Source organism: Macrobrachium nipponense, chromosome 34, assembly GCF_015104395.2.
Source record: "Macrobrachium nipponense isolate FS-2020 chromosome 34, ASM1510439v2, whole genome shotgun sequence".
Classification (NCBI taxonomy): domain Eukaryota; kingdom Metazoa; phylum Arthropoda; class Malacostraca; order Decapoda; family Palaemonidae; genus Macrobrachium; species Macrobrachium nipponense.
This window is the reverse complement of record NC_061095.1, coordinates 6642022-6666226: the sequence shown is the minus strand read 5'-3', so window position 1 is coordinate 6666226 and position 24205 is coordinate 6642022. Positions and strand designations below refer to the sequence as shown.

The following is a 24205-nucleotide window of genomic DNA, read 5'->3' as shown; positions in this document are numbered from 1 at the left end:
TAAACACCATACAAACAACCCCCTTAATGTAGGGATAACAGCGAGAAAGAAGCAGAATAAATTATTAGTACTATAACAACAAGGATCAAATAAAAAGGACGCAAAATAAACATATATTCTGTTATAAGTGGAAACAAAATATTTGAATAGATATGTAGCCTCTTTATTTAATACATCAAAGAAATTAATTACAACATGCTTAACTACAGACAGATAGCCGATTGTTTCACTAACGAAAATGAAAAAATATGCTATATTTTATTAGAAATAATTTTCTTGTACTGTTGAATATACACATTATTATTTTTTTTTACATTTTCATTCTGAAATAAATGATAAATATCCTATCCTAAAATTCCTGTATCTTTAACAATACGAAACACTTTTCTTAGACCTTTCCTACCCCCAACAACAAAATAGTTTGTAGGCTTACAACCCGAGTAAGTGGAAACGATACGGCTACGGTTTTGGCAAGTTATTTAATTTTAACTGTGTGATCAGTAAACAATCAGCTCAGAGAAGAAACATTTGATGCTTGACTGAACCCATTTTGATAACATTATGAAATGAATAAAAAAGTCTATCAAGAATTGCCAGCAAAATTAAGATACCCGGGAAAAGGAAGGTAGTATGAAAATCATCAGTAAATCCGCAAAATTAGATGAAAAATTAATGGAACTGTCTTGTTGAGACGAGTCGTGTCGTGCGAATTATGTATACTCTGACATCAAGAGTCAAGACGTCTTAGTGAGACTTAATTAATTCCACGAATATATTTTTGAGAAAGGCCTACGATTAAGACTAACTAGTAAGAAGCCATGATAAATTTAATAAATACAGCACTTCATTTTAATATTTTTCAAGTTTTTAAAATATTGAGAGAGGTATTTACAATTATGACTCGATTAGTCCGAAGGCCGGAGGTTCAACTGGCTCCGCCTCCTTTAAGATGCTATACACAGACCTTCCTTGTTGGAACATGTAACTCGGCTAATTAATCCGTAACAAGCAAATTTCAAGTTGCAACAGCTAATTGTTTTTCGAGTAGAAAGAGGCTAATCGCTGAAACTATCTATGACGGCCCGCAGATTCTTTATTTCGAGGTGCATTATTTCGTGCAAAAATCCCTCGGGCTGTATTCTTTGTTCACCAGTCACAATGCATCGCGCTCATGCATTCGGTGGGTTTCGTTCAGGCATTCATGGGACAAGCGCAATAAAGAAATATAGTATATCAAAGTGTTTTGGTTGTCTAAATTGCTGTTCAGCTAGAAATTAAATTTGAACATAAATTTTCAGCATGTTTTTTTTTTTTTTCACTAAAAGCACTGCTAAGTAACATTTGCAGCGCAGGAAAACGGGGAACGTTTTCTGTTACATGGTAAGCACGTGTGCTGCGCTCTCTAAACAAAACTCCAAACCGTGGGTGTAAACAAAGGGGCGTGACGACTGACGACCCTCGTCCCGTTTTAGAAGACGGAAGAGACGGGCATCTTAAATAGCTAGTGTTCTTTGTTCCGTCCGAAAATAATGGATAAAGCTTCAAAAGCCATTCGCAGGTTAGTGTAATGTCCTGTAAACTAAACACTGGAGTACCTAAAGTCCAATGCTGATCAATATGAGTTTCACCATCCGTTCTTTGTTATTGAAACCAGAATCATAAGATTGGACTTGTTCCAGTGATCTAACTAGCGTACTCAATTATGGCCTGTTGCCTGTTTTTCCTATTATATATATATATATATATATATATATATATATATATATATATATATTATATATATATATATTGTAACTTACAACTTGTAGCTATTATACCTACCTAATTAGCTATAATGATTGGTATACCTACTAGGTACCTACTAGGAAGTTGGTGGGCTCTAGGTATCTTATTTATAGGATTAGGTATTTAGGCTAGGTAGTACAGTACACCACTCTTATGTTAGCCCTTAGGTAGTCTAATTAAACTTGTCTTGAGTAAAGCAGGCATAAGAAGTCTTAATAAGTTTGAGTAGGAAGGTATGTGGGTGTGAGCCCAACTTAAGAAAGCTAAAGTAATAGGCTAGTTAGGTGGTAAAAAGAAAGCAACAGAAGCGAAAGCTGTAGACCTTGAGTACAAATGATTATTGTGAACTAGGTACAATATCTATTTTAATTAGATGACCAGTTGATTGGATGACTTCGTTGAACTTGGAACTAGGTACTAAAGATTTAGCTAAGATGATGTGAAAATTAGAGAGTTTGAATTTAATCAAAGAAAAGAACCCTTATTACTCTTACCAACACAATATACCTAAGGCGGCCCGTTTTTGCAAATTAGTAATTTACAAACACTTTATTTATATTTCCAGACTGATAGGGTAAATCTTGAGGGTATATTTCTGCATGAGAGTTGAAAATCTGAGGAAAATAAGAGTTAAAGAGGTTTAATTAGCTAAGAGGAAAGAGACCAGAGGGAATGAGTGGAAAGCTGAGTCCTGAACATAGGGTATACCTATACTTGCATTTGATAAATACTCTGCCCCAAAATTTGGTAAGGTTAGGTTCCAGACTATCAGATGTAACATAGAGTGACTTCTCAAAATTTAATTTTTATGTAAATTATTTAATTACCATGCATGTAGTAAATTTATGGTCTATAGAAGTAATGGCACCTCTTTCTTGCTCAGTTCACCCAAATAGATGGCGGGTAATATTGTTACTCACCACGAGTCACTCCATTGTCCACCCTAAACCTGTTATTGCTACTCATGTGAGGATGTTCATCCCACTATGGCTTAATACCTAGAGTAAACTTAGGTGTTCTAAGTTAGTTTAATGTGAGTAAAATCACAAATTGCTTGTTGCTTAGCTTAAGCCAGCTTATGGGGTGGTCAAATGCCTATTTTTTGAGTAACAGAAGTCACTAGCAGATTTTTCAGTTCATGCAGCACTTGTAACCTTGACCCATGTAAATTTAGAGTGTGAACTATATATTGCATAAAATTTTTTATTAATAATCTCATAAAAGCTTTTGATTTTTTACCCTTCAATTTTTTCCAACAGATCTGGAGTCCGTCTAAAGTCTCTTTCTAGTGGTCATGGACCTTCAGATGATTATTTCTCAGCTTGGAGAAGTAAGAACAAGTTTTAAAAGCATTGTCCATGCACAGGCTCAGACCTCAGAAGATATATTAAAGTGGGCATGTACCCATGAAAATAGGGCAATTGGAGAGACTTTTGGTTATTTAGCAGAATTAGCACTTATTTGGACTGAAGTACAGCGAGAGTTTGCAGGCAAGTTTAAGATGTAAATTATGTAGGCGAGGTGTTTTCAAGTTTATATTTTCCACGTGTAACACTTGTTTATTGCATTATTATACAGTAAGACAATATACAGACAATACCAGCACAGAATACAATCTGTAATACTTTATATTAATGCTATAGTATACATTTTCAGTACTGCATATCCAAATGTACCTAATATACTTTACTAATATACTGAGATAAATTTCCTGTTCAGTGTACAACATCTGCTATACTGGCATATTAAGATGAAAGTACATGATAGTGTCAGCTGGGTTCTCTTGGGCACCAGAATAATTGGAAGACTCACCCCTATTTGAATGAGAACTGAGACAGATGGCTGGAGATTTGTGAAAGTGAAAGCGTAAGAAGACATGAGTGGGGGGATCTCTCAAATTCCCCTTTTGCCTCAGGGTGTTGGAGGTTATGATGGATATAAACTAAGATTTCAAAAGGGAGAGGAGCAGGTGGTAGTGTTTAATCTTCCCACTTAACTTGAAAAAACTTATTCTTGAAATTTTCATTACACTTTCTCAGGAACTACTACCACCATGGTACATGAAATTTAGATATTCTAATTTTGCATAGTTAACATCAATAACATTAACAGTGGCATTGTAAAGTGTTGTTTTGTAAGCTTTGTAAGGCATTAGAATATTTTACTGTTTGTTTTCACAAAATGGGAGGTATACAGAGAATATGTGCTCTATATTTTCAGATATTGTACTTATAAGAAATTTCCACATTTCTCTTCTATTCAGACTGTCAGTCTGTTCTGTTCGTATTACCTAGAAGAAAAAAGATTATGGGTGTTATGCATTGTTGCCAATATGTAGCGTACCTCAATTTTGAGGCGTAAATTAGCTAGCTTTTTAATGTTAAATATAGATCAAATTGTTCATCCCCGTAAAGCATTGAATACTATATTTGTATTAAAAATATTCAGTTTTTAAGACTCAGTAGTCATATTTCATTTTAGCAAAAGATAGCAAGTACTGTATGTATACTGCTTATGATTTGGTAACTCGTCAGTAATTTTGGTGGAGAAAGAAATATTTTCAATATTTGAGAGGTACATAAATTTGATGCTAATGGAAAGATTTAGTCCTATTAATTATTACTGAACTCACCTGTTTTTATATCCAGATAAACTGAAGGAATATAAGTCAATGTATGAGCTCATTCTTGAAGGGGAAAAGCATGTCACTCAAGCTCGTGAGACACTGGTTGCCAGAGAGCAGCGCGAGACGAAGCTTCGGAAAGAATACACTAAAGTCAGTAAAAAGGTAAGGTTTATAATTTTTTTTATTGACTTTTTTTTTAATTGTAAATACTGAAAAAGTTTTTAGCCTTATAATCTTTTGTGAGAAGGTCTGCCATACCTTTAGAATTGTGTCAAAGGCTTCAGTTAGAAGAGTTCAGTTGTTGAGGGGAAAATAATCTTGCATTTGATGAAGTTTCACTTGGTTTATCATCACCAGGCTAGGTATCCAGACTTGGAAAATCCTATTCATACCGGATTAACATTTTATGGTATAGAAGACTTTATTTACCAAATTATTGACTCTGGCTGGTTTTTTTTATACATATGACTTAAAGCTAAAGGATGGCATAGCGTTTGGTTACTGAGAGTAGCTGTAATCAGAATCTTACGTTAAGCTCTAGTAAAAGGTTTTACTACTCTTATAGGTATTTTTAGATTTGTCCTAATGATTGCTTTAAGTCAAGATGACTCAGAGGTTGATAGTGACTGTAAAGGTAAAGTGACATGTCCATGATTGAATTGCCACCCAGTTGGTACTGGTGAACCCTTTTTTGTTAGCTGATGACTGTTAATTACAGGCAAAAAAAAAAAAAAAAAATCAAAACTATCATAAAAATCCATTTCGACTGTCAGTTAAGTGTAAGCTTGTACCAGGAGTATGGTATGCTTAGTTTGTGATGATATAGGTACTGTATTGAGCTGGAATACTCTCTCTTTTGCTGTTAACTCATTTCTTAGTTTGAAGCCCAAAACAACTCATAAAAGATAATTTGGGATTCATGTAGAGAACAGTATTGTTATCTGTATATTTTACATTGGAAAAGGTGGCTCTTCCTTAAATATATATTTAGGCAATCTATTTGAGAAACATAGTCAACAGTAATCCTTGCATATTTTTATTGCAGTTCCCTTATTAACTGTAATCATGTTTGTGTAGATTTATACTGTACAATATGTTACTCAGTATTTTATCATGTGTTCAAAGATGCTTTGAATCTTACAGAGTAAAATAAGTCAACTTTTTTCTTCTTTTTTTTTCATAAGCGCCAGTTGAGGAAGTGAGGTTACTAAAAGAGAGATTAAACCAGGCTGAGAGAGCAAGAGATCTGGCTCATTTAGAATGTAAGTATATTATGTTTATACTAATTTAAGGGATGCTTGTATTGAGCTGTTGTTCCACACCACAAAAAAACAAAAATTTTAGTTTTCACATTCTGTAAGATAATTTTTGAATTTGCTTGGGATAAACTAAAAATAGTATCCTAGAATTGTTATGATAGCATGAGGCACCAGTTGGGGAGGCCCAGTAGGAATTCCCATGAGTATCTTGAATACGTATATTGAATTTAGATCTCATTCTCTTAAGCTGCCCATTTGCCTTTTTTTTTCTCATCTGGTTACTTTTTTTTCCATTGGTGTGTTTAAAGAATTTCTCCTTTTATGTGACTATACATTGGTTTCAACAAATACCCATGTTTATAAACAGGTTGTTCATCAGTTAATTTGCTTGTACGCATATGTCCAAACCCCAAATTGACTTGGTTTAACTCTGCAACATTGGAGCCTACTGCATATAGTATAGCCAGACTACAGTTTTTTTTTAAAGTGTAAGGCCACTCACGTGCAAAAAAGAAATACTTCAAGTGAATTTTGAGTGAAACATTAAAATAATTAATTCAATATAATTATTTCTATTACAAGTTCACAGACTTGGCTTACTGGTACTAACTTGAGTGTAAGGTGAGGAAAGTTAATGCAAGGATGTTGAAAGGTTAGATGTGGCAAAGGAAATAGAAGGTACTACTATGTGGTTATTATCTTCCTCTACACTAATTTACGTATGAAAGTTATGAGGGCTAATATGTAGAAGTTACATTGAAGTTAGGTTTGTGGTACATTCTGTATTATTTATTTAGTAAATAAATAATGCAACAGCAAGCAAAAATAACATGAAGAGCAATAGGTCCCTGTATAGATTGCTCAATATTTGAATTCTGTAAATTGAATAATAACCAGGGCTTATTTGATAAGACGGGACAGAAATTGTTGCCCATGAATTTAGTTCGTTTTGTGTGGGTCCTCCGTCTCTTCTGCTTCTCATACCTCTTCCTTGTGTTAAACCTTGAGTGTCTAATTCCATTAATTCACCATTTGTGTATTCCAGTTGCTGTGCTAGTTAAGATCATTAAAATCTTCTTCTGGATGTTAACCTATAACTATTTACTTAAGTCAGTAAAAATTAACTCTTACTTTGAAAATCTTCTAGAAATCAACAACAAATTAAAGATATTGTATAATTAGTTTCACATTTCATTCAAATGTAATTTGAAGCAATGAAGCATCCACATCAACTACCATTGTTACCCATGTGACATACCAAGGATGTAATCCTTCTAAAGATTTACTTAACAGTCCCTGATCCTTAGGCAGAGAGAAGGTGAAATGTTGAAAAAAGTAAAAAAAGAAAATCATTACATTTTGGTTGAAAGTAATATATTGTCAAAACTGTGTTCCTGACAGACAACTGTGTCTTTGGGTTAAAACAGCTAAATCAACATTTTAACAAATCTGAAGAAAAATCTTTATCTTTGAGTTTGTCTTCCTCACTTCAAAGCGCAATTATTTCAAGAAGTTTTGAATAAGTGTTATGTAGATATACACAGGCAGTCCCCGGGTTACGACGGTCTCGGCTTACGACGTTCCGAGGTTACGACGCATGTTCCAGGGTTACGACGCCTACAAACGCTGATCTGGCAGATGAAATATGACACCAAAAATGCAAAATAATCAATATTTAAAGTTTTTTTTTTTATGAAAAATGCAATAAGAATGCAGTTTACATAGTTTTGAATGCACCTAAGGCATTAAAAGTAAGGTTTTCTTAGGATTTTTAACTGTTCCGGCTTACGATGCGTCTCAAGAACGGAACCCCCGTCGTAACCCGGGGACTGCCTGTATATCTATATATATGAAGTGCCTTCGTAGTGTCTTTTATTGCAAATTGAAGTGTGCAGTTTTACAAAATAAAAAATGTGGCTACAGAATATGGTTAAGATAATAGACCCCTATAAAGGGCTGCAGAAAATACTCAGCAGTAAGACCATAATTATTATCTCCTTAATAGGGTCTACTCTCTGCTTTCACTTATGAACTTCCACATGCTGTTTGCCCTGATTATGCTGTTGATTATATAGCAAGAGTTCCATGACAACATTTTGGTTTTGTTTTAATTGATGCATGTTTACAGACATCACTGTACCAAAAAGTGCTAACCTACAAATTATTACCTATATACCAACTTGTAAGTTGAAGGGAGGGGAATATAGGCAAGGCAGTGAAGATCATGTATTTTAAAGTTTTCTTTGTCCATGAACTTCCCTGCCAGATATATATTGTACTTAGCTTACGTCTGACGTCCGACGACGAAAATTCAAAACTCGCGGCACACGCTACAGGTAGGTCAGGTGATCTACCTTACCCACCGCTGGGTGGCAGGTGTAAGAACCAATCCCCCTTTCTTGTCAGATTTTCTCTGTCGCCGGCTGGACAACACCTGTTGTTCAGTCCTTCCGATAGTTAGATTCTTTCTCGTTGCCGACGAATTGGAGTTTTGATGAAGTAACCCTTTGTCTGTTGGCTTGGCATACGCTATTTGGATTGTTTATTTGGATTTTTCTTTTGGATTTTTCTCTGGATTAGTAATCATGGATGATTCTGAGGTTAAGAAACCTGCTTTATTTAGAGTTTGTTCAGTGCGTGACTGTAAAGTGAGGCTTCCAAAAGCTGCTTTGGATCCTCACTCCGTATGTATGGTATGTAGAGGGAATGAATGCTCTTTCGTTAACCCTTGTAAAGAGTGTGAAAGTTTAGATGAGGATGGTTGAAAGGCTCTATCTTCTTATTTAAGGAAGTTGGAGAAGGATAGGGCGCGCAAGGCTTCTTCAAGGAGCTCGAGTAGATCGAGAGTGAGTGAAATGGACGTTGAGAACCCTGTAGTAGAAGTAGTTCCTTCTCCAGTTCAGCCCCTGCGGCAGCTTTGAACCCGAAGATTCGTTTTCGGAGGTTGCTTCCGGGAGAGCCTCGATCAGGAGTAAGGAGAGCTTCGCTCGCTCTCTACAAGGTAAGAGTGACAGTGCAAGTGATCAGTGCAGTGCCCCTAGTGCAGTGGAGGGTGCGTCTGACTGGCTCACTACGCTTCCAGGCCTAGACCTCTTCCAGACTCCCAGACCCAGTGGAGGACGGAAAGTCGAAAGCCGCAGGAAGGTTAGGGAGATACCCCCAACAGTCAGGCGTCCCCTTGGCAGATCCTGTTGCTCGCTCCCAGGCTGCCTCGGACTGATCCAAGAAGACTGTGTTACGACAGTGCTTCTCTTCTTCTTTGTCGCCTTCTCCTAAAACGTAGATGGAGCGCTTCGGAGTCGTCTCGCCCTCAAGAGGCCCTGGAAAAGTACCTTGCGCCTTCCTTCAGCCCCGAATCCTTCGCGGAAGAGCCTGAAGTGGAACGCAAGAGAGCCAAGAGTTCTGCAGTTTACGCTTTCCTCTGTTCGGTCCGGACAACGTCTCCTGTAGAGGATTTCAGGAGATCTTCTGCGCGCATCTTGGCGGGTCTGCAGGCGCAGATTTCGGCTTTAGCAGATTCTATTGCCGGGTCTTCTCATCGTCGGAAGGACGTCTCGCTTCCGGTGAGGAAGTCAAGGAACTTCTCTTCTGCTCGCTCTCCTCCTGCTAAAGGTGTTCTTGAGCCTCGTAGTAGGACGTCAGAATTTCAGGTTGAAGTTTGGGATCGCTCTCCGAGTAGGCTCTCCTCTCTCCCCAGCCCAAGCAAGCGTATTGAGCATGTCAGGCGCAAGGAGCCTGACAGGCGCTCTCCTCAAGATTTCCGCTTTTCTTCGGTTAAGCGTCAAGAGCTTGACAGGCGCCAAGAGCCTCGTAACTCGTAACAGGATGCAGGAGGAGGAGTTCTTCGCCTGGTAGCCGCTCTCCTTTTGACGGGGCGCCCGGAGCCTAGTAGGCGCCGTTCTCCAGTGGCTCTTCCCTCGCCAGGATTCCGTTCGCCCTCGGTCGAACGTACAGAAGTTTGTAGACACCAAGAGCCTAGTAGGCGCCAATGGAGGCAATCCTCTTTTTGATCGCTCCCGATTGGATAGGCGCACAGAGCCTTGTAAGCGCCTTGCTTCAGACAGGACTCTTCCGTGGAAGTTTTTTGTCTCCCCGTGGCAGGCGCCAAGAGCCTGGTAGGGGTTTTGAGTCTGACAGGCGCCAAGAGCCTGGCAGGCGCAAGAGAGCCTGATAAGCGCTCTCCCTCGTCCAGGCGCTCATCTGTGGACCTGGACTTTGCTTCCAGACAGGCAAGCATTCTGCTAGTAGGCGCTCTCCTAGTAGGCGCTCTCCTAGTAGGCGCTCTCCAAGTAGGCGCTCTCCCTGTAAGCGCTCTCCATGTAGGCGCTCTCCCAGTGGACATTCTCCCAGTAGGCGCTCTCCGAGGAAAAGCTCTCCTCCTTGCAGTAGATCTTCCAAGCGTCATTCGTCTGAAGAGAATCTTGGGGATTCTGAGGAAGATTTGCCCAAGGATTCTTCAGTGTCTTCGTACAAGAGATTGACCGACCTCCTCTTGCAAGATTTTGGGGAGTCTCTTTCGGCCGTTGCTCCTCCGTCACCTCCGTCCTTATTTTCGACGACTAATACATCGAAGAAGTCTTCAGTCGTTAAGATGAAACCGACAGTGTCAATGAAGAAGGCTCTCAAGAACTTCGACGATTGGTTGGTCTCGAAGGAGGAGAAAGGGAAGACCGTCTTTTCTTTTCCCCCGTCCAAACTTACGGGAAAGATGGGGTTCTGGTACGAGTCAGGGGAGCCCTTGGGTCTGACTCTCCCTTCTTCGGCAGACTCGGACCTCTCTTCGTTGGTTGATTCTGCGCGTCGTTTTCCTTCGGCTCTTAATTCTGCGAAGACGACGTGGGGTATGAGCGAGTTAGATCACCCCTCTGAAGGGAATGTTCCGGGTCTTAGAAGTTTTAACTTTCTTGACTGGACCCTTGGAGTCATGGCAAAGAGGACCCAAGATCAAGACTCTCTTTCACCTGAAGATCTTCACGCGGTGCTCTCTTGATGGACAAGGCAGTTAGAGATGGATCCAGGGAGATAGCTTCACTTTTGGAGCAGGGAGTGGTAAAGAAAAGGGCAGTTTTCTGCTCCTTTCTGACCAAGGCTGTTTCCCATGCGCAGAGAGCTTCCTTGTTATACTCTCAACTTTCTCCGCAGCTCTTCCCGAAGAAGATAATCAACGATATTTCCAGCTCGTTGTCAGCAAAAGCGACGCAGGATATGCTGGCTCGTTCAGCTAGGATCCCGAAAACTTTGTTCCAGCAGAAAACGAAGAAGGACAGTCAGAGTAGGCAGGAGCCCTTTCGAGGAGGCCCTTCGTCCCGCACTTCTTCCTCCAGAGGTTCGAGACCCCCTAGAAGAGGAAGGACCTTCTCTCGGTCTATTAGGGCCAAGAAATAGCTCTCGTGTCCTCCAGACGACTGTGGGTGCCAAACTTCTGAATTTTGCAGACGTCTGGGCACAGAAGGGGGCGGACAACTGGTCCCTCGCTATCATCAAGAAGGGATACCTCATTCCCTTTATCTCGAGACCACCTTTGACCACCACACCAAGGGAGCTGGTGGCCAAATACAAAGACCCACTCATGAATCAAGCCCTCGCTCTAGCAGTAGAGCTTTATGCTGGAGAAAGAGGCAATAAAGATGGTAGAGGACCCTCTTTCCGCGGGTTTCTACAACCGTCTGTTCCTTGTTCCCAAGACCTCAGGAGGATGGAGGCCGGTTCTGGACGTAAGCGCCCTGAACGTCTTTGTGAAGAAGAGGAAGTTTGCTATGGAGACGACTTCATCAGTCTTAGCAGCTCTTCAGTCCGGGGAACTGGATGGTGTCACTGGACCTTCAGGCGCTTACTTCCACGTGCCGGTCCATCCTTCGTCACGCAAGTTTCTGAGATTCATGTGGGGAGGGAACGTGTTTTCAGTTCAGGGCCCTATGCTTCGGCCTTTCCACAGCCCCCCAAGTCTTCACAGGGCTGATGAAGAACGTTGCTCAGTGGCTTCATCTCGAGGAGTGAGGATTTCCCTCTACTTAGACGATTGGCTAATCAGGGCCAAGTCGAAGGCGAGAAATGTCTGGAGGACCTTCGCTTAACGTTGAATTTAGCAGCTTTCTCTGGGTTTGCTAGTGAATTTCGAGAAGTCACAGCTAAATCCCCTCAGTCAAGGATCGTATCTATCTGGGGATTCGGATGGCTTCTCAGGTTTTTTCGGGTCGTATCCTTCCCCAGAGAGGATAACCCGATGTTCGGAGAAGGTCGCAACCTTTCTAGAGAAAGATGTATGCACAGCGAGGGAGTGGATGAGTCTGTTAGGGACACTCTCCTCGCTGGAGCAATTCGTTTCTCTAGGGAGGTTGCACCTCAGACCCCTACAGTTCTTCCTGACGAGGAACTGAAACCGAAGATCTCAGGGTCTAGACTTTGCGTTCAAGATTTCACAAGTGGTAAAGGAGGATCTCCGTTGGTGGCTAGACCCTCTCCGTTCAAGGAAGGTGTTTCCTTGCACATTCAGAACCCAAGCCTAGTGTTTATATTGCAGACGTGTCGGACATAGGTTGGGGAGCTACTCTCGGGTCGAGAGAAGGTCAGGCACCTGGATGGGGGATCAGGTGTCTGGCACATCAACAGGAAAGAGCTGACGGCGATTTGGTTCGCTCTCAAAGCCTTCGAACCCCTCGTAAAGGAAAAGTCAGTTCAGATAACTCGGACAACACCACAGCCCTGGCTTACATTCGGAAACAGGGGGGGACTCGCTCTTTTCCCTGTACGAGACAGCGAGATCGCTCTCCTGTGGTCGGAGAAAGGAAGAAATAAGTCTCCTCACAGGTCGTACAGGGAGAAGAAATGTCAGAGCGGATCTGCTAAGCAGAAGGAATCAAGTCCTTACCCTCAGAGTGGACTCTGCACTCGGACGTATGCCAGGAGCTGTGGAAGACGTGGGGCAGGCCCCATCGTCGATCTCTTTGCGACCTCCAGGAAATGCGAGGATAGATCTATACTGCTCCCCTATTGCTGGACCCAAGAAGCAGTGTCAATAGATGCATTCCTGATGGATTGGAAAAACCTAGATCTTTACGCGTTCCGCCTTTCAAGATTCTAGGGGAAACGCTAAGGAAGTTCGCAGCTTCAGAAGGAGCGAGGATGACCTTGATAGCTCCGTTCTGGCGCCCACGACTGGTTCACAGAGGTACTGGAATGGTTGGTGGATGTTCCAAGATCCCTACCATTAAGAGTCGATCTGCTCAAACAGCCCACTTCGACAGGTTTCACAAGAACCTCCCGCTCTCAGTCTGACGGATTCAGACTATCAAGAGTCTCGTCAGAGCTAAGGCCTTTTTTGGCAAAGTCTGCAAGGGCTATTGCCAATGCACGTAGACCTTCCACCACCAGGGTCTACCAGTCGAAGTGGGATGTTTTTACGACGTTGGTGCAAGACTCATAAACGTTTCCTCCTCAGTACTCTGTGACTCAGATAGCAGATTTTCTCTCTTCCTGAGAGAAAAATGTTCGGGTTAGTAGTCTCTACCATCAAGGGCTACAGGAGCATGCTTTCTTCAGTTTTTCGTCACAAAGGATTAAACATATCTGAAGATAAGGACCTCCATGATTTAATCAAGTCGTTTGAAACGGTTAAAAGAACCTCTTGCTTAGTCCCCTAGCTGGAATCTAGATGTCGTACTGCTCTTCCTGAGGTCCTCAAGATTCGAACCTCCCCAATACAGCTTCGTTCAGAGACCTCTCGATGAAGACTCTTTTTCTCTGTGCGTTAGCTCAGCGAAGAGAGTCAGCGAGCTGCAAGCTCTAGAAGGGTGAGGTAGGTTTCCAAGGAGGGCTCCGCTGTTTGCTCTTTTCTTCCGGCTTCCTGGCCAAGAATGAAAACCCATCTCACCGTGGCCCAGGAGCTTCGAAATTAAAAGCTTATCCTCCTTAGTTGGGACAGAAGAGGAGAGATCTCTTTGCCCGGTGAGAAGCCTTAAATTTTATCTTCAGAGGAGAGAAGACTTGGGGCTAATGCAAGCAATCTCGGGTGCTCGGTAAGGGACCCCAGTAGGCCCTTATCTAAAAATGCCCTCTCATTCTTTATCAGGAATGTTATTAGAGAAGCCCACACATCGTGCAATCAGGAACAGTTTAGACTTCTGAAAGTCAAGGCGCACGAAGTAAGGGCCATCGCGACGTCTTTGGCTTTCAAGAAGAATATGTCATTGCAGAACCTCATGAAGGCCACTTTTTGGAGGTGTGAATCAGTCTTCTCCAATCACTACCTAAAGACGTAACGATACGTATGAAAAGTGCTTTCGGCTAGGCCCTTACGTATCGGCGGATTCAGTGCTGGGGCAGGGAGCTGAAACACATCCTTTTTAATCATTTTCCCTGTTAGTTTTTGGTATTGAGTTTTTGGTTGTATGAAGGAGGTTGCAGGAGGCAGCTCCTTCTTTCGTATACTAATATTTGTAATTGGTTAGGTGATCGGTTGTGCTTGAGGCTCCTTGCATTTGGTAGTGATAGGCTTTGTCATGTAAGCGGGTTGATCCCCATTGACCAGACCCTGTTTGGATTCTGCCAAGTAAGTGGACTCAGTTCCCATTGGTAGACCCAAAGAGTTCTTCAGCTATAGGTCACGCCCTCGCTGTAACTCTTTAGGCAACGCAGACTAATAGACAGTAACTATGAAGTCTTCTGCCTAAATTCAGGTAAGAACCAAGGGTAATATTTTTATTCCTTTAACATGTGTTGTCCCCACTTTTCTAGGTGAGTGTATGTCTCTTTCTTTCCCTCCACCAAGGGTGTCAATCAGCTAAGTATATATCTGGCAGGAAGTTTCATGTAGAACAAATGATATTGTTAGTATCAATAAAGTTTTGTACATACTTACCTGGCAGATATATACGATTGATGGCCCTCCAGCCTCCCTCAGGAGACAGGTGGAAGAGAAAATCTGACAAGAAAGGGGGATTGGTTCTTACACCCGCCACCAGCGGCGGGGTAAGGTAGATCACCTGACCTACCTGTAGCGTGTGCCGCGAGTTTTGAATTTTCTGTCGTGACATCAGAGACGTAAGCTAAGTATATATCTGTCAGGTAAGTATGTACAAAACTTTATTGTATACTAACAATATCATTTTGTCACAGTTGTTATAAATGTTACGAACACAATTACTATGGTGAATTTGTATCATTTAGTTTAAAATTATGAGTAGAGTTGAATAGAGTTTTGGGATGAATGGACTTGGCATTATCCAACACATCATCCATATTGGTTAATGATAAATCTATTTACATGTCCATATGTTTATAAAACCCTTCAATATTTCAGTGGTGGAGCGTGTAGGAGAAAATGAAGCTTTGAAAATGATTAGAATAAAAGAGGGTCTCTTACTTCTTGGAAATGCTTACCAGGAAATGGCTCAGAAGTCTTTGACAATATTTACTGCTCACCATAACGTTACTTCTGAGTTACCAGATGTTCGTGATAAAGATCTCCATGACGTTATACACAGGTACTGTATGTTACTGTTTCATAAATTTCCTCATACTCTCATTACATTGCTTTCTTAGTTGTGTTCTTATAATTAGTTCTCTGTAATAGTGAAAATTAGACCACCACAGAGTGGATCTGAGTAGTAAGAGTAATCATGGGAGAATTTTTAAGACGACATTGATGCCTTGGAACTGATCTGATACAGGTGAGTGTGGCAGCCATACTGGTTGCAGTTATTTTGTTTGTTCCTATACAATAAACAAATCTGCCTCTCAGTAGCACTTACTCCTCTCTCTGACAAGGGGAGGGAGGAGTGGTAAGAAATCCCTGTGGTTTGTTACTTGAACAGACAGTTCTTTTTACCTTCCACGAATGCAATGAATCTGGACATGACTCATTGTGTTTAATCCCAGAAGGTTGCGTTTTTACATACTTGTTTTTCTATTCTTTCATGGGCTCAGACCCCCTTCTTTAGAACTCGTTCTTCTAGGAAGGGTGGTCAGGTGGGCTGAACCCCCAGCTGGTTCAGGGTACTTGTACCTCCCTCCAGGTATAAGTCTGTCCTACTGTTAAGACCGAGGGTTTGTTCCACTATGAATAAATGAAATTTTTTTAATCTATTTGTATTTTTCATAGCTAACCAACCTGATGTCTAAAATGTTATTTACCCAACTTTAGCCGCCCCTCTCATATCCTGGGTTAGAAGAAGAAAGGGGAGTCACGAGGTTCCAAGCCTGGTCAGTGACCAAAATCCATCTTGTATATGTATATATGCATGAGTTGCCAGATGCCACAGATTCCTTGCTTTACAATCTTTGATTGCTCTTAACCGGTTTCCAGCTGATGCTAGAAGATTAGTATTCTATTGTTAAGACATCAGTTTGTTAGCTATGAATTTTTTTATTCTAAAATTAATATTAATAATACTTTACCTGTATATTTATCTAGCCCTAAATCCCCAAAAAAACCGCCCACCAAAAAATTTACCACATTGGCAACCCTGTTACCTCCTATTCTGTCCGCCAGTTGGCAACACTGTCGTTGACAGATACGAAAACCTTCCCTCAAATCAGTTGTGATAGGCAGATCGTGGGGTAGGATGGGTGGGACTAGATAAATTGATAGGTAAGTATTATTAATATTAATTTTAGAATAAAAATTCCATATTAATAAACATTACCTTAATATAATTTATCTAGCCCGATTAACCACATTGAAAAGGAGGAGGGAATCTGAATACAATTTCCCCTTCGGTTCAGACGAATAGGAGAAAACAAACAAAGAAATATATACATAGCAGTCAAAACTCAACCCAAGGTCAAAGATACTAACAACTCCAAAGTTCCTACCAAATTAATGCCACCAAACTGCTGGGTAGCACAGGACAAGGAGTAAGTGCATAGTCAGTCCGTCTGTACTAAAGTCAGGTGACCCGACCAGGTGACCAGTCAGACGAATTGCGGACAGCAAGGCTGCACCCTGAAGACTATCAAGCACTATTCTTTCCCTAAAGGATGAATGTCTGGACTGTCTGGGCGATTCAAAGCTAAGCAAACCTTGGGGGGTATCAACGCAACCCGAAGTCGCCAGCAACGAATCGGCTCATGAGCAACTCCTAACTCGAGCTTTCTGGTGCCAGGAGAAAGGAGACGCGGAGCAAAAAGGCGATGCAGTCCCGAAGGACGAATGCCTGACAGTCCAACCTGGTCTCATGTTACACGATCATCGGGGGGGTGTATCAACGCAACCGACTTCGTCAACAAGAAACTCAGGGCTACTAAATGTCGCCTGATCTCCACGAGTGTCTGACTCTGAGAAGACAGGTGAGACACAAAAAGTAGATGGTGAGCGAGTCACCAGATGACAGCAGACGATCCATCGACTAATTCCCTGTCCAGGACAGTGGAAGAAGCAGGAGTCGTCAGGACAAGCGAACCAGTGGCTAGTCCTAGGTCAGCATCGACTCTGGGAGAAGCGTAGTCGCCAGTGCCGACAAACCCAGTGGCTGGAACCATTTCACACTGAAAATGGAAGCAGCATGAGTTGCCAAGCAGTCAGTCCTTGTCATCAAAAACACCTAAATACCAAAACTGCCTAATTCCCATTATAACTACGTCAAAAACTGCCATTGGTTATAATACAAAAACAAAAAATATATACACCCCCACAATAATGAATAATATACAGGTAGCAACCAAACGTAAAACAGGAAGACTACCTAATTCTCCTGTCTGACGACCTTGTCCTGCCATCACCAACGGGCCCAAAGAACGAAGGTCGCCTAGAACTAGAGAAATATCCCTCAAGTAAAAAGAGGCAAAAACAGAATTAGAACGCCAAGTGGCCGCCTCAAGCACCTTGGCGACTGAGACATTCTTCATAAAAGCTACTGATGTAGCAACTGCTCTAATACTGTGTGCTCTCGGCGTCTGGTCTTCCCCAGCAGCCGAACCACCAGTTTTAACGATCAGATCTCTGAGAAAAAAGGAAAAAAGGATACACCATTCTTTGAAATAGGTCTCTTGACATTTCGGGTGAAACAAACAGATTGACGGGACGCCCGATGTAACCTTCGTGCGGCGTAAATAACATGAGAGCGCCCTAACGGGGCAAAGAACTAATTCCTCATTTAAAATTACCAACGAAGTCGACCAGCGACTTCAGTACGAAAGAAGCCGTGGGCATGGGATTATCAGACGATTCAGTCTTTGCGACAAATTCAGGAAGGTATGACAAAATCATGTCTTGTCCAGATCTGGCAACCAGAAAAGAGAGTGCTTGCAGTTCACCCACCCTCTTGGCTGTAGCCAGTGAGACAAGGAAGAGTGTCTTAGAAGAGAGGTCCCTAAATTTGGCAGAATTCAGAGGCTCAAACGGAGGGAACCTTAAGGCTTGAAGGACTTTGTAACGTCCCATGTCGGAGGCGAACACTGCGGCCTGGGTCGAGATAGGGAAAAAGATCGAAGTAAATCTCTAATGACATAAGATGAAGAGATCTCAGGAAGCCTTGCCAAAATTAAAAACATAGGAAAGCATAGACCTATAACCCTTTAATGCACGAAGGTGACAGGGCCCTGTCATGATGTAAATGAACTAAAAACGTCCGCTACTTTCGGTAAGGAAGGTCTAGAAATTGAATGTCCTTGAGACTTACACCAACGTCTGTAAACCGACCATTTAGCCTGAATAATTTATCTGCTGGTTGATTGCCGCCTGGCAAGAGCCAACTGTCGCGCCCCCCACTCTTGGAGGAGAGAACCTTCGTGCTTGGGAGAACCTCCTGACAGTCTCCAGGCATGAAGATGAAGCATGTGGAGCCTCTGATGGAACCGATGAAAATGGGGTTGTTTGAGAAGATCTGGTCTCTCTGGCAGGCGAATGGGGGGTTCCACCAGTGCTTCCAGAAGGTGGCGGGAAACCACTCTTCTGTGGCCAGAAGGGGCGATCAAGGTGAGATCCAGACGCTGGTTGCCCTCACTTTGTTGAGGACTGACCTCACCAGAGAGAACGGAGGAAAAGCATAGGCTTGAAGTCCCTCCAGTCCTGCAAAAGAGAGTCTGTCCCGGCACTCTGAGGAGTCTGGTAAGGGGCGAAGAATATCTGGCACCGAAAAAAAATTTCAGTGGGGGTTGGCAAACAGATCGACTGTGACAGGCCATTTCTTCCTGAGGCTGTCGAAACGACCTTCCTGGCAAAGGTTCCACTCCGACCCTTGAACTTCGTTCAGGTCTCGACAAGGCGTCTGCTAAGACGTTGTGATGGCCCAGGATAAACTGAGGGACCAACGTAATCCCCCTGTCTTCTGCCCAACACAGGATTGATCGGGCTTCTTGAGTGAGAAGATCCGACTGTGTGCCGCCTTGGTTTCTCAAGTACGAGACTGCTGTGGTGTTGTCGACAAAGATCGCGACAACCGACTCCAACAGTTGTTCCTGAAAATGAAAGAAGGCCTAGGTACACTGCCCTCAGTTCCCTCCAATTTATTGACATGCTCCTCTCCTCCTCTAACCAAAGGCCCGAAGCGGCTTCGGAGCCCAGGTGTGCGCCCCAACCTTGATCCGAGGCGTCTGACCAAAACATTAGGTCCGGAGGAACCGAAAGAAGAGATGTCCCTGACTTGAGGCGGTGAACTTGCATCCACCAACGGAGATCCTTTCCGACATTGTGGAGAAGAGGCGACTATCGTGTCCTCGGACACGAAATCCCATGACTGGCGAAAGTGGTCGACTGAAGGACCTCATTCTGAGACGACCTCCGGGAACCAGTTGGATGAGGGATGACAAATGGCCCAGGAGAGACCTCCAAAGAGAAACTGGCTGCATTACGGAGGACAAAAATTCTTCGATCAGACTCAGAAGCTTGTCTATCCGTTTCTGAGCGGGAGAAGCTCTCAAAATCTGGGAATTCAAAACAATCCCTAGATAAGTCATGATCTGGCAAGGGATTAGATTGGACTTGTCGAAGTTGACACGAATGCCCAACTCGACACAAAGAGACAGAACTATCTCCCTCGACCGGAGACATTTCTCTAGAATTCGGCCTGGACTAGCCAATCATCCAGATACGAAGCATCCTTACATTTAACTGATGCAGGAATAGCTGAAACAGGAGCCATCACCCGAGAAAAGACCTGTGGAGCAGTGGTGAGGCCGAAACAAAGGGTCTTGAACTTGGAAAACTCCTGAGTCCGTGAAAAACCGAAGTAAGGTCTGCTTCTTGGATGGATGGGGATTTGCAGATAAGCATCCTGCAGATCGATGGAAATCATCCAGTCCCCCCTCCTGACGGATGAAAGAACAGTCTGGACCGTCTCCATCCTGAAACTTGACTTTAGAATGAACTTGTTCAAAACCGAAAGATCTATGATGGGCGCCAGGCACCCGAGGCCTTTAGAACTACAAACATTCCGAGAGTAAAACCCGGGGAGAAGGAGGAGCTCGCTCTATGGCATCCTTCTCCAAGAGGGCCGAAAGCTCCTTCTCCCAAGGCTTGACCCCTGATTGAGTGAGGGGAATAACTGCTGAACTCGAGAGGACGATTGGAAAGTGGAGGTCTGGAAACAAAAGGGATCTCGTAACCTTCCTTCAGGACCTCCACCACCCAAGCATCCACCGCTCTCCCTTGCCAAGCTGACCAATGGCGGGAGAGACAAGCTCCTACTGTGGTCTCCAGGCGAGGTGATGACTCCTACTTCCGAAAAATTCTTACGCAGAGACAAGGAAGAAGAAGAAGAAGAAGAAGAAGAAGGTGGTCCTCCTGGAGGTTGAGCTCTTTCTCTGCCCTGGCCCCTTGGAGCCACGCCAAGAACCTCTCCCGTGTTTCAAAGGGTGAGCACCAGAGGATGAAGAAGAGGCAACCAGCAACCTGAGATGTACTCTGGAAAAAGAGCCAGAAGGAGGTTTGTGGGCTGGGAGCAGAAGGTACAGGTCTGGTCCTAAAACTTACGGCTTACTCCTTGAAGGAATGGGGAGAAGACCAGAGGAAAACGCTCTGATAAGGCCCAGTGAGCTTGGGAAGAGGCATCGACCTTGATGTTCCTTCAAAACCTCAGAAAGCACAGAAATATCGAAAAGGAAATCGCCAAAAGGAGAAGAGGACAACAGACGGGTTCTCTGAATCTCCGATACAGAGGAGGGTAACTGCGACAAATACAGGTTACGCCTTAGAGAAACAAGAAAGGCCTGCATTGAAGCAGCAAGCTCGTTCTGATGTACAGAAGCGATTGAAATGGATGAGCAGAATTTCTCAAAAAGAGGAAGCATCAGGAGGAACAAACCCGGAGTCCTTGATATACATTAAAAGCCCTCCGAGGACCCACATATTGAAGGATTGAGCTTCTTGTAAGGAGCTACATAACAGCCTCCATAGCAATAAAATCTTCAATTGAGACAGAGACCGAAGCCTTAGAAGGCAAGGGTTGACTTGAAAGTCGGACAAAATCAGGAGGTTTGGCTTGGGGGTCGAGAGAATGAAGAATCATCCGCCACCTGGTAAACTCTCTCCGGTGTCGTAGAAGAGAGAGAGCTTCCTCTTCCCTTCCCCGATCACCTTCGAAAAGTTTAGCGGCAACGTCCGTCCTCACTCTCGCGAACCTCTGGGCAAAGGAAAACGTAAAAATTCCCGTGACCGGGAAGGACCGTCAAGAAAAATCCCTTCTGTAATACAACGAGGCGGAGGCTGCTTCTGCTCTTTAGCCTCGCCTTAGGAAGAAGAAAACTCAAAATTAAATAAAAAAGTTTCTTGAATTCTTACATCATGACATCCATTCGAGGAAACATCAATATCACACGAATCCGCGTCATCATCATCATCATCGTCAGATCCTAACTTAGAAACTTCCTCTGAAGTAAAATCCTGACGACTAGCTATCTTAGGTCTGACACTAATATCCCTCCCCCCTTCTCCTAAATAAGCGCCCTTTGGCACTGTTACGGGATAACAGGGGACACGTTGGGTAAAGATTCGTTAGGCACCTGCCCGGACCTGGATCCCCCCTAGGCCTTCGCCACGACGGGGTTCACAAGCCGGGGTATCTGTCGCACCGTTACCCATGGTGCTGTCGACAGGTACCTGACGAGGAGCTGAAAATGAATCTAAAAGTGTGGTTAGACATTCTAGTAAAGGCTTCTTGAAAATTCTCTGACAGATTGTTAAACTTAGCAGAAATATCTCTATCTAGACTAAGCTGTAATTTCTTTAAAATTCTGTTTCCAGGTAGTTTCCATTGCCAAAATCTTCGAATCTCATCAGAACTAACTTCACTAATTACCGGTTGTACAGGGGGCAAAGCATCAATTAATTCGGAATCGGAGTCGTACGATACCGAAACCGAAGAGCCAGAATCATGAGCGCCCAAGTCAAAGAATTCGTTAGATACAGTTTTAGCAATCGATTTCTTTTTTCTCCTTAACCGATCTTTTACGCTGCAAGATTGTTTGACGTTTCATATAAGCAGTCATATCCTCGTCAGACCAGGGTTCTTACTACGTCACAACGAGAAGTCAAGTCACAAACCTGTCCACGACAAGAACTACAAATGTCATGGGTTCATACTCCCTGCTACTCATCCTTGTCCCACAAACGGGCAGTTCCTGATGTTGCTGGCAGAAGGAAGCATCGTAATTTCTTGGTAATCCATTGTAGAATTGGACAGGTCAGTAGTTCCGGGTCGCGCAAAAGCTCGTAATTTAAGATAAGAACCACAACAGAAATCAAAGTTAATTCACTATTTCGTGATGTAATGCGTGATGGTAATTCATATAAAGTTTCATTTAACAAATAATGAAAGCTTTAAAGGCACAAAAATGTTTAAGGAAATTTATAAAGAGCGGCCGTGATGTAAACAACACGGCGCTCGTTAACAACTGATTTGAGGGAAGGTTTTCGTATCTGTCAACGACAGTGTTGCCAACTGGCGGACAGAATAGGAAGGTAACAGGGTTGCCAATGTGGTAAATTTTGGTGCGGTTTTTGGGGATTTAGGGCTAGATAAATTATATTAAGGTAATGTTTATTAATATTAAAAGTGCAAATTGATTAAAAATTTGTCATTTTTTTCACATATCTAATGAGGATCTTGTACTGTTCTTCTTTAGAAGTCAAACTTGTTTAGAACATAGACAAAATTCAGTGATAAAACCATGTGTATAAGACTTTTGAGTAGACAGTAGTCTTGTTAAGCTAGCATAATTTTGGAAATAAAAATCCACAAGTAACTTTTTTCATAATTATGTTAACAAACAAAAAATAGACTAACCTAACCAAAAAAACGTAACCTCCTTATCAGAGATAATAAGTAATTCACCAAGAGCTGTTTATTGTAATTTCTGAGAAGAGATTAGTGAATTAATATGAAAATATATTTCTTTTTTATAGATAAAGGTAATGTAGTTATGAGAAATTTAGACCAGTTGCTCCTTGCTAAATTTTCTGCTTAAAAGAATATGGAATAGTGTTATATGTACTGTGTATAGATTAGAGCTAATTTTTAATGTATGTTATTATTTGATTTTTTAAATTTATTTCAGGGTCAGATATTGCTAGGAAATATGTACATGACACAAAGGAAAAAATAATAAGAAGTTACTGCCCCCCTCCCCTGTTGTTTCCACAAAGCTCCCTCTTGCCAGAGGACCCATCCACCCCCATATACTCCATCCCTGGAACACTTGAATGATTTGTCAAACTCAAGACAGAATGGGCACAATGGGAATATGAATAATATACCTTCAAATATCAACAATACTCCTCAAGATCATCCATCAGCTCCTCAAGTTTCTTTACCATCAGTTAATGGTTACCCTCATCTTCTGATCATGCTGAAGGGGGAATATCTTCTCCTCGCCATCCATGGGTTAGATAATCGACCTACTGCTCCAAGTATTTCTTCTTCAACCATTAATTCTCCATTGCTATTAGTCCACAAAGTCGTGTGTATCCTGAACTTCCTCAGCCAAAGGATGATTATCATCCTTCTGTCCCTCAGCCTCACAAGGGACCAGAATATCATCATGATCCACGCACAACTCATTTCCAAAGTGTCCCTAATTAGGTGATGGATCAGTCACAGATCACAGTGTAAGATACCCTCTCTTAATGTAGGTGAAAACTCCAGCTTTAATGACAGTAACTTTCATCCTGACACTTCATCCTCCAGTCCAAGCCTTCTAGCTAGCCATCTATCGAAGACTTCAGATGCTCCTGATTCTCCTCCTTTTAATCCATATTATGATTGGCTACCAGCACACGTAGCAGACAAATTTAGCAACACAACACATAGGCCAGAGACAAGAATGTTTCTTTACCTCAAGCTGAAAGTATTCCTTCACCAAGCCCAAAACCTACTGAAAAATGGAGAGGATAGTAAATCACTAGCCTCTAGTGATAAACCTATCCATCCAAACAATTTGAAACCCATTCTTTGAAGATTCAACTGATGATGAAGTTTGATGCCAAGGAAAAAATAAGTCTACAGGAGCTGTTAAGAAATCTTCGGCAAGGTAGAGATCTCTCTATTTACAGGTTGTGATTAGTTTTAATCTCTTTTGGTAATGTTGAATTTTTTATACAGTC

At 42.3% G+C, this 24205-nt stretch overlaps 1 pseudogene; it reads left to right on the top strand.

Annotated features, from left to right (window-relative positions):
* The first annotated feature begins 1015 nt into the window (after window positions 1-1015).
* On the top strand, window positions 1016-23688 carry LOC135207764 (uncharacterized; annotated as a pseudogene).
* Window positions 23689-24205: the final 517 nt, after the last annotated feature.